Source organism: Pristiophorus japonicus, chromosome 18, assembly GCF_044704955.1.
Source record: "Pristiophorus japonicus isolate sPriJap1 chromosome 18, sPriJap1.hap1, whole genome shotgun sequence".
Taxonomy (NCBI): domain Eukaryota; kingdom Metazoa; phylum Chordata; class Chondrichthyes; family Pristiophoridae; genus Pristiophorus; species Pristiophorus japonicus.
The window spans coordinates 115,252,282-115,263,974 of NC_091994.1; positions in this window are offsets into that span (position 1 = coordinate 115,252,282).

Sequence of the window (11,693 nt, forward strand, 5' to 3'; positions counted from 1 at the left end):
GTTTGAAGACCAGGCCCTCAAATCTACCACCAAGCTCATGGTCTACAGGGCTGTAGTAATACCCGCCCTCCTGTATGGATCTAAGGCATGGACGATGTATAGAAGGCACCTCAAGTTGCTGGAGATATATCACCAACGATGTCTCCGCAAGATCCTGCAAATCCCCTGGGAGGACAAGCGCACCAACATCAGTGTCCTCGACCAGGCTAACATCCCCAGCATTGAAGCACTGACCACACTCAATCTGCTTCGCTGGGCAGGCCACATAATACACATGCCAGATATGAGACTCCCAAAGCAAATATTTTATGCGGGGCTCCTTCACGGTAAACGAGCCAAAGGTGGGCAGCGGAAACGTTATAAGGACACCCTCAAAGCCTCCCTGGTAAAGTGCGACATCACCACTGACACCTGGGAGACCCTGGCCGAAGACCGCCCGAGGTGGAGAAAGTCCATCCGGGAGGGCGTCGAGCTCTTTGAGTCTCAACGCAAAGAGCGTGAAGAGGCCAAGCGCAGGCAGCGGAAGGAGTATGCAGCAAACCAGCCCCACCCACCCCTTCCCTCGACAAATGTCTGTCCCACCTGTAACAGGGTCTGTGGCTCTCGTATCAGACTGTTCAGCCATCAAAGAACTCACTTTGGGAGCGGAAGCAAGTCTTCCTCGATTCCGAGGGACTGCCTACGATGATGATGCCTCCACCAAATCCTGTAAATTCATTGGCAGGATAGGTGCACCAACGTCAGCGTTCTCTCTCAGGCCAACATCCGAGGCATTGATCACACTCGATCAGGAGGAGACTCGAACTAGAGGGCATGATCTTAGAATAAGGGGCTGCCCATTTAAAACTGAGATGAGGAGAAATCTCTTCTCTGAGGGTTGTAAATCTGTGGAATTCGCTACCTCAGAGAGCTGTGGAAGCTGGGACATTGAATAAATTTAAGACAGAAATAGACAGTTTCTTATATGATAAGGGGATAAAGGGTTATGGGGAGCGAGCGGGGAAGTGGAGCCGAGTCCATGATCAGATCAGCCATGATCTTATTGAATGGCGGAGCAGTCTCGAGGGGCCATATGGCCTACTCCTGCTCCTATTTCTTATGTTCTTATGAGCTCCAATGGACGGGCTACATTGTTCACATGCCCAATACTAGACTCCCGAAACAAGCACTCTACTCTGAGCTACGTCACGGTAGCCGAGCCCCTGGAGGGCAGAGAAAATGCTTCAAGGACACCCTCAAAGCCTCCTTTAAAAAATGTAACGTCCCCACCGACTCTTGGGACCCAAGGCTGCTCAAAGTGGAGGAGGAGCATCTGAGAAGGCACTGAACACCTCGAGTCTCTTCGCCGGGAGCACGCGGAAGCCAAGTACAAACAGCGGAAGGAGCGCACGACAACCCAAGCACCCCACCCACCCGTCCCTCCAACCACCATCTGCCCACCCGGGACAGAGACTGTAGGTCCTGCATTGGTCTCATCAGTCACCTTAGAACTCATTTTAATGTGGAAGCAAGTCACCCTCGACTCCAGGGGACTGCCTCAGAAGACGACGACAGCAAATTAATTACTTTTGGAATGTAGTCACTGTTGTAATGTAGGAAATGCAGCAGTCAATTTGCAAACAGCAACTCCCACAAACAGAAATGTGATAATGACCAGATAATCTGTTTTTAGTGATGTTGGTTGAAGGATAAATATTGGCCCCAGGACACCGGGGATAACTCGCCTGCTCTTCTTCAAAATAGTGCCACCTGAGAGAGCAGACAGGACCTCGGTTTAACGTCTCTTCTGAAAGACGGCACCTTCAACGGTGCAGCACTCCCTCAGAACAGTCAGCCTAGATTTTTGTGCTCAAGTCTCTGGAGCTGGTCTTGAACCCACAACCTTCTGTCTCAGAGGCAAGAGTGCTACCCACTGAGCCATGGCTGACACTTGTTATGTTATGAATATTCGGACCAAGACCCCCATAGCTCTACTGATTCCACATGCCCAGAAGGTCCTTGCCTTCAAATCCCTCTATGGTCTTAACCCACCCGACTTCAGCAATCCCCTTCAGCCATACATCCCTCCATGCATTCTCCACACACAGAATCATAGAATAGTACAGCGTTGGAGGCCATTCAGCCCATCCGAGTCTACGCTGGATCTTTTGAAGAGCAATCCAGTTAGTCCCAGTGCCCCTGCTCTTTCCCCAGATCACTACAACTCTTTCTCCGTCAAGTATTGATCCAATTCCCTTTTGAAGGCTACTTTAGCCTATTCTTTGTTTCCTACTCCCACTGTTCCATCACCCTAGCATTTTGGAACATTTTCCCATAGCACAAATACAAAGGAAGACTTAATAAATTGGGCCTTTAAAAAAAAATTAGAGCCACACATATTGTGTAGTTATATAATAGAGGTTTAAAATTATGAAAGGATGGGAAAGGGGAGATAGAAACAGACTGTTTCAGGGGGTCAAGACCGAGTGGCCAGAACAGAGAGCAGAAGAAACTTAGACAGATTTGAGAGACTATCAAAATTCAATTTCAGAGTTAATGGTGGAAGCAGACACCGTCTCAACATCAGATTAGTTTGGACAGGTGGATGAAGGCACGTGGCAAAGGAATATGGAAACAGGATGGGAGAATATGATTAGAACTATTTGCTTGGGTGGAGGATAAACAATCACATGATTGGTTGGGCCAAAGTCATTGTATCCTGACACCGAAGTCAGAATGCTGTTCATTGGTGTGGAACTGCACGGTGTTGTGGTGTTCACATACTAAACACCTCCAATTACAATCTGAAACTGGTGCCTTATGTTTGAATTTTAGGGAATGGATTGTGTATCGAGTCATTTGGTGAGTTGTTTCCATTGGCTTCTGTTGTATTGTTCAACATTTGTAAATGGCCGAAAACAGGAGGATTCGACTTCCAATGCTGCTTCAGTTTTAGCCCAGAACAGGTAAGGATTGATTAAATGAATACTAAATTTTCATCAATGATGAAGATATACCTATGGCAGTGCCAGAAATAAGATGAAATAAAGTGCAGAATTTCCCTATGGACACTAGTAGTTGATCACTTTTAATGGCAGCGGATAATAAGTACATAGCATCTTCACTGCCAGCTTGCCAGATCCATTCCATTATTACCAGTGGCAATACCTTACACAAAACTTGGAAGTATAGTAAACAGTGAGGAGGATAGTGATAAACTTCAAGATGATAGACAGGCTGGTGGAATGGGCGGACACGTGGCAGATGAAATTTAACACAGAAAAGTGCAAAGTGATGCATTTTGGTAGAATGAGAAAGGACTAATTAGGAATCTTGTTGTGCGAGGCCCCTTGGGGAAGAGTGACCATAATATGGTAGAATTCTTCATTAAGATGGAGAGTGACACAGTTGATTCAGAGACTATGGTGCTGAACTTAAAGAAAGATAACTTCAATGGTATGAGACGTGAATTGGCTAGGGTAGATTGGTGAATGATATTTAAAGGGTTGACAGTGGATGGGCAATGGCAGACATTTAAAGATCACATGGATGAACTTCAACAATTGTACATCCCTGTCTGGCATAAAAATAAAAAGGGGACAGTGGCTCAACTGTGGCTAACAAGGGAAATTAGGGATAGTGTTAAATCCAAGGAAGAGGCATATAAATTGGCCAGAAAAAGCAGCAAACCTGAGGACTGGGAGAAATTCAGAATTCAGCAGAGGAGGACCAAGGGTTTAATTAGGAGGGGGAAAATAGAGTATGAGTGTAAGCTTGCAGGGAACATAAAAACTGACTGCAAAAGCTTCTATAGATATGTGAAGAGAAAAATATTAGTGAAGACAAATGTAGGCCCCTTGCAGTCAGAATCAGGTGAATTCAAAATGGGGAACAAGGAAATGGCAGACCAATTGAACAAATACTTTAGTTCTATCTTCACTAAGGAAGACATGAATAACCTCCTGAAAATACTAGGGGACTGAGGGTCTAGCAAGGAGAAGGAACTGAGGGAAATCCTTATTAATCAGGAAATGGTGTTAGGGAAATTGATGGGATTGAAGGCCAATACATCCCCAGGGCCTGATAATCTGCATCCCTGAGTACTTAAGGAAGTGGCCCTAGAAATAGTAGATGCATTGGTGGTCATTTTCCAACATTCCATGGACTCTGGATCAGTTCCTATGGATAGTAGGGTAGCTAATGTAACCCCACTTTTAAAAAAAGGAGGGAGAGAGAAAACAGGGAATTATAAACCAATTAGCCTGACATCGGTGGTGGGGGAAATGCTGGAATCAATTATTAAAGATGTAATAGCACCGCATTTGGAAAGCAGTGACAGGATCGGTCCAAGTCAGCAAGGATCTATGAAAGGGAAATCATGCTTGACAAATCTTCTAGAATTTTTTGAGGATGTAACTATTAGAGTGGATAAGGGAGAACTAGTGGATGTGGTGTATTTGGACTTTCAAAAGGCATTTGACAAGCTCCCACACAAGAGATTAATGTGCAAAATTAAGGCACATGGGATTGGGGGTAATGTACTGACGTGGATAGAGAGCTGGTTGGCAGACAGGAAGCAGAGAGTTGGGATAAATGGGTCCTTTTCAGAATGGCAGGCAGTGACTAGTGGGGTACCGCAAGGTTCAGTGCTGGGACCCCAGCTATTTACAATATATATTAATGATTTGGACAAAGGAATTGAGTGTAATATCTCCAAGTTTGCAGATGACACTAAGCTGGGTGGCGGTGTGAACTGTGAGGAGGATGCAAAGAGGTTGCCGGGTGTTTTGGACAGGTTAAGTGAGTGGGCAAATGCATGGCAGATACAGTATAATGTGGATAAGTGTGAGGTTATCCACTTTTGTGGCAAAAACAGGAAGGCATATTATCTGAATGGTGACAGATTAGTAAAAGGGGAGGTGTATCGAGACCTGGGTGTCATGGTACATCAGTCATTGAAAGTAGGCATACAGGTATAGCAGGCAGCAAAGAAAGCAAATGGCATGTTGGCCTTCATAGCGAGAGGATTTGAGTATAGGAGCAGGGAGGTCTTGCTGCAGTTGTACAGGGTCTTGGTGAGACCAACCTGGAATATTGTGTGCAGTTTTGGTCTCCTAATCTGAGGAAGGACATTCTTACTATTGAGGGAGTGCAGCGAAGGTTCACCAGACTGATTCCCGGGATGGCAGGACTGACATATGAAGAAAGACTGGATCGACTAGGCTTATAGTCACTGGAATTTAGAAGAGAGAGAGAGGATTTCATAGAAGCATATAAAATTCTGACGGGATTGGACAGATTAGATGCAGGAAGAATAGATGTTGGGAAGTCCAGAACCAGGGGTCACAGTCTAAGGATAAGGGGTAAACCATATAGCACCGAGATGAGGAGAAACTTTTTCACCCAGAGAATTGTGAACCTGTGGAATTCTTTACCACAGAAAGTTGTTGAGTCCAGTTCGTTGGATATATTCAAAAGAGAGTTATATGTGGCCCTTATGGCTAAAGGTGTCATGGGGTATGGAGAGAAGGCAGGAGTGGGGTACTGAAATTGCATGATCAGCCGAAGGGCCAAATAGCCTGCTCCTGCATCTATTTTCTATGAGGGTAATCTGTGTGTGGAGGCGGATGGTTCTTAATGAATACTTTGCATCTGTTTTCACAAAAGAGAGGGGCGATGCAGACACTACTTTCGAGGAGAAGAAGCATGAAATATTAGATGAAATAAACAGTGAGAGAGGAGGTATTAAAGGGTTTAACAGCTTTCAAAGTGGATAAATCCCCAGGCCCGGATGAAATGTATCCCAGGCTGTTAAGTGAAGGAAAAGAGGAAAGAGCAGAGGCTTTGACGATCATTTTCCAATCCTCTCTGGCTTCAGGTGTGGTGCCAGAGGACTGCAGGACTGCTAATGTGGTACCTTTGTTTAAGAAGAGAGAAAGGATAGACCGAGTAATTACAGGCCAGTCAGCCCAACCTCAGTGGTGGGAAAATTATTTGAAAAAATCCTGAAGGACAGGATAAATCTTCACTTAGAAAGACACGGATCAAGGACAGTCAGCATGGATTTGTTAAGGGAAGGTCATGTCTGACTAACTTGATTGAATTTTTCGAGGAGGTAACTGGGAGTGTCGATGAGGGCAGTGCGTATGATGTAGTGTATATGGATTTTAGCAAGGCTTTTGATAAGGTCCCACATGGCAGACTGGACATGAAAGTAAAAGCCCATGGGATCCAGGGCAAAGTGACAAGTTGGATCCAAAATTGTCTCAGAGGCAGGAAGCAAAGAGTAATGGTTGATGGGTGTATTTGTGACTGGAAGGATGTTTCCAGTGGGGTTCCGCAGGGCTCAGTGCTGGGTCCCTTGCTTTTTGTGATATACATCAATGATCGAGACTTGAATATAGGGGGTATGATTAAGAAGTTTGCAGATGATACTAAAATCGGCCGTGTGGTTGATAATGAAGAAGAAAGTTGCAGACTGCAGGAAGATATCAATCAACTGGTCAGGTGGGCAGAACAGTGGCAAATGGAATTTAATCCGGAGAAGTGTGAGGTAATGCATTTGGTGAGGGCTAACAAGGAAATGGAATACACATTAAATGGTAGGATACTGAGAAGTGTAGAGGAACAAAGGGACCTTGGAGAGCATGTCCACAGATCCCTAAAGTAGCAGGTGAGGTAGATAAGGTGGTAAAGAAGGCATACGGAATGCTTGCCTTTATTAGCCGAGGCATAGAATACAAGAGCAGGAGGGGTATGCTTGAACTGTATAAAACACTGTTAGGCCAAGCTGGAGTACTGCGTGCAGTTCTGGTCACCGCATTACAGGAAGGACATGATTGCACTGGAGAGGGTACAGAAGAGATTTACGAGGATGTTGTCGGGAGAATCTAAGCTATGAGGACAGATTAGATAGGCTAGATGTGTTTTCATTGAAACAGAGAAGGCTGAGGGGAGACCTCATTGAGGTGTATAAAATTCGGACAGGATTGGACAGGTTAGATGCAGGAAGAATGTTCCCAATGCTGGGGATGTCCAGAACCAGTCTAAGGATAAGGGGGGTAAGCCATTTAGGACCAAGATGAGGAGAAACTTCTTCACTCAGAGAATTGTGAACCTGTGGAATTCTCTACCACAGAAAGTTGTTGAGGCCAGTTTATTAGATATATTCAAAAGGGAGTTAGATGTGGCCCTTATGGCTAAAGGGATCAAGGGGTATGGAGAGAATGCAGGAATGGGGTACTGAGGTGAATGATCAGCCATGATCATATTGAATGGTGGTGCAGGCTCGAAGGGCTGAATGGCCTGCTCCTGCACCTATTTTTGATGTTTCTATATAGTGGATAGAAAGGGCCTATTTCCCTTAGCAGAGGGGTCAACAACCAGGAAGCATAAATTTAAAGTAATTGGCAGAAGGTTTAGAGGGGATTTAGGGGAAATTTCTTCATCCAGAGAGTGGTGGGGGTCTGGAACTCACTGCCTGTGAAAGGGTGGTAGAGGCAGAAACCCTCACCACATTTAAAAAGTACTTGGATGTGAACTTGAAGTGTTGTAACCTGCAGGATTACAGAGCTAGAGCTGGAAAGTGGGATTAGGCTGGATAGCCTCTTGTTGGCCGGTGTGGACACGATGGGCCGAATGGCCTCCTTCCGTGCTGTAAACTTCTATGATTCTATGATACACAGCGAGTGGTTAGGTCTGGAATGCACTGCCTCAGGGGGTGGTGGAGGCAGACTCAATCGCGGCTTTCAAAAGGGAGTTGGATAAGTACCTGAAGGAAAAAGAATTGCAAGGCTATAGGGAAAGGGCAGGGGAGTGGGACTGGCTGAGGTGCTCCTTCAGAGAGCCGGCACGAGCTCGATGGGCCGAATGGCCTCCTTCCATGCTGTAACCATTCTATGATTGTACCTAATGCCAGTGATTAGCAGCCAACTAGCTCACAATCAAGAGAAAGATCAGAAGGAAGAAGCGTGTACAACTGTGTGTTATTTCCTAGTGGTACTTACACTAACTTGAAGTAGAGATACTCTCAGTCTGCAGAAATGGCTGATCTCTCTCTGATACATCAGCTGAACAAGAACAACCTTGAGTGAGGAAGAGACATTACTCTCAAGAGAAAATACCCAACACATGAGCAGATTTGGGCTTAGCAGATTCACTCCCCGATTTACATATGAGGGACTATACAGTGATTTACAATCTTAATTTCAGCTAGTAGTGAGCAATTTCTATGCTTCAGCACTTACTAGGGACTATGCAAGAATCAGTTACTCAACTCATATCACCTGCAGTCAGTCACATTTGCCTTATTCAAGAGAGCACATTGTTATACATAATGACATCGAACCCAGCATCAGCAACTGGAAACTCAAGAACACTTTTATCCGCAAGTTGCACCTACATCAAGATACATGTATATTATCACAATCTCTTTGCATTTGTAAGAAACAAACAATTTAATTCCATAAATATCTAAGTGATGTGTGATGACAAAAATATAATCATTCATGTGTTTACACATAGCCTCGGGTCATCGCGTGATTCCTTCAATCTCATTCATTGTTTCCCCCACACACTCAACTGAGATGAAAGGCTTGAGGGTGGCGGCAGTATGACTAAAACATGATTGATTGCTCTCAATATTCACAGCTCTTCGAATGTCAGAGACAATCAAATAAGTGCCCTTCAGATTGCCAACTGCCCTACACTATTCCGCTAAGGTGATGTGTAAAATATGTGTACTTTTGTTGCACAGCACTGTAAATAATGCAGTATCGCCGATATCCTGGGTTTGTTTTAAAAGAGAGAATGCATGCCTTTTGTATATACGCTGATGACAGCATTCAGCAATGGCCAGAGCCGTGAAGAGGAATTTTACTCAGTTCTATACTATCGAGAACAACATAAAACTCACCAAGATCATGGATCACTTACTGCAAAACTCTTTAAAAAAAATTGATAGGCAACTTTGTAATCCTGAATACAGTCACCGCCCCACCCCCCCCAAACTTACTTCAAATATCCTAAGAAGCCAAAACCACTGCATATTATGATTCACGTCACAGCTTCACATCCATGTCAAAAATGGAACTACCAAGAAGAACACATAATTCAGCTCTACGAAAGACGAGGTGAACACTGTGGGGAAAACAGACAGAAATGTAATTAATTTATTTGGCATTATATGTATGCTGTGCGTATGTGTCCGGGTCCCTGACAGAGTCACGAGCAAGATGTCTCCGCAGGATCCTGCAAATCCCCTGGGAGGACAGACACACCAACATCAGTGTCCTCGTCCAGGCTAACATCCCCAGTACTGAAGCACTGACCACACTCGATCAGCTTTGCTGGACAGGCCACATAGTTCTCATGCCAGATACGAGAGTCCCTAAGCAAATGCTTTATGTGGAGCTCCTTCATGGTAAACGAGCCAAAGGTGGGCAGCGGAAGCGTTACGAGGACACCCTCAAAGACTCCCTGGTAAAGTGCGACATCACCACTGACACCTGGGAGACCCTGGCCGCAGACCGCCCTAGGTGGAGAAAGTGCATCCGGGAGGGTGTTGAGTTCTTCGAGTCTCAACACAAAGAGCGTGAAGAGGTCAGGCACAGACAGCAGAAGGAGCGTGCGGCAAACCAGCCCCACCTACCCCTTCTGTTCCACCTGTGACAGAGTCTGTGGCTCTCATATTGGACTGTTCAGCCACCAGAGAACTCACTTTGGGAGTGGAAGCAAGTCTTCCTCGATTCCAAGAGACTGCCTATGATCATGTTTGGGGATAGCCCTGGACTCCAAACAGCCAGCCTCTAACATGATGGTCTGGCTGGAAGAGCGGAGTATTGAGGACTTGCATGGGATGAAGGCATCAGCTAAGGTATCAGGCACAGACCTGCATCATTTGTTCCCTATGGTCACAGATAAGTTGCGCATTTCATGAATGGAATCTCTTCCTGTTGTAGTCGAGGGCTTGTACAGAAGCAGGCGGGGTCCCATGGGTGCAGTTGATGACCCCCCTGCACCCGAGGAAATTCACAACTCTCGCAACACCCACCACTTTCCACTCCTGCTTGGTAGCCGCCATTGGGCAGATGATGAATTCCTGGCGCCCAGCAAACAGTGGCTTCCTTGACTGCAATGTGCACAACAATCTGATCCTGATGTCACCAGCTGAATGCTGAAGAGAGCCGATTGCATTAATTTTCAGGGCTATAGTGGCCTTACAGCCACAGGCAGTGCTATAGATGCCCTGGTGCTGCGCTGCAATTCTTGGTTGAGCAGGAAACAGTCACTGCCTCCCCAGAGAACCAGAGCTGCCCGACACACTGCTCCCCTGTGAAATTGAGCTGTGGGGCCTCCATTGCCCGTGCAGCCCTCTGCTGTCACTGCCCCATGACCTTAATCATGTTCCAGCTCCAAAGACTTGACTCCCTTTTAGACAAGCCTGCAGCTTCCATCTGTGCCTCTTTTGGCATTTTCCAAAGGGTCCACCGTGGTCCTCGTCACTGTCTCCTCACAAGCAGCATCCCCAACTGTCCCATCCTAATCCCTCACCGCCCAGCTAGCTCTGGGAAGGCTAACCTTGCAAATCTCCTCCCCATCCAACTCATCCCTCCAACCCATGTGCATTCTGGTAGATCAGCCATCACGGATGTTCTCAAAATCTCCTTACAACATGTCCGTTCACTTTCAAACAAGGCCCTTCCATCCATGACCTTATCATGGATGAATGCATTGACATCATGGCACTAACGGAAACTTGGTTGAGGGATAATGACACACTTTCTTCAATCAAAGCCTCCCCTCCCGGCTATACCTTCCACCACTTGCTCCGCCCAGACCGCCGTGGTGGGGGTATAGCTCCCATCACAAAATCATACCTTGATCTGTCCCCCAACTCCTCCAACACTCACTTATCTTTTGAGCACCTCGAGGGGAGGAGGAGGGGGAAACTACCCCTTTTACAGGAAGCTGCTTTAGAGGTGCTTATTACAAGAGTGCAAAAACATGGTGCTGGCTGGATTCGGTGGCCATCCTTCAGTGCAAGCAGCTGCACACTGGAGGTAGTAGAGAGACAGAATGAGCAGAGTCGGTCCATCGCATATGGATACACAAAGATTTTTGTTAACTGGAACCAGAATGCCAAAGTAAGTGTGCACACTTTGCATGATTTATTAATATTGGAATGTAGTATACATAGCACTGGCACAACTGGTGAACACCAGCACCCTCAGGTCCTGCCACAGAAAGCATCCAAACAAACGGTGTGTGATCGACAAGGATGATACCAGAACGAAGAGGTTATAGCCATCAGGAAAGGTTGAACAGGCTGGGGCTCTTTTCTTTAGAAAAGAGAAGGCTGAGAGATGCCCTGATAAAGGTATTTTAAAATTATGAATGGGTTTGATAGGGAAAACGTAGAGATGATGTTTCCACTTGTGCGAGACCCCAAGACTTGTGGCTATAAATATAAGACAGTCACTAATAAATCCTATAGGGAATTCAGGAGAAACTTCTTTACCCAGAAAGCAGTGAGAATGTGGAACTCGCTGCCACAGGGAGGGGTTGAGGCGAATAGTATCGATGCATTTAAGGGGAGGCTCGACAAGCCAATGGGGGAGAAGGGAATAGAGGGTTATGCTGATAGGGTGAAAAGAGTGGTGGAAGGAAAATCGTGTGGAACATAAACACCAGAACAGACCTGTTGGGCCGAATGG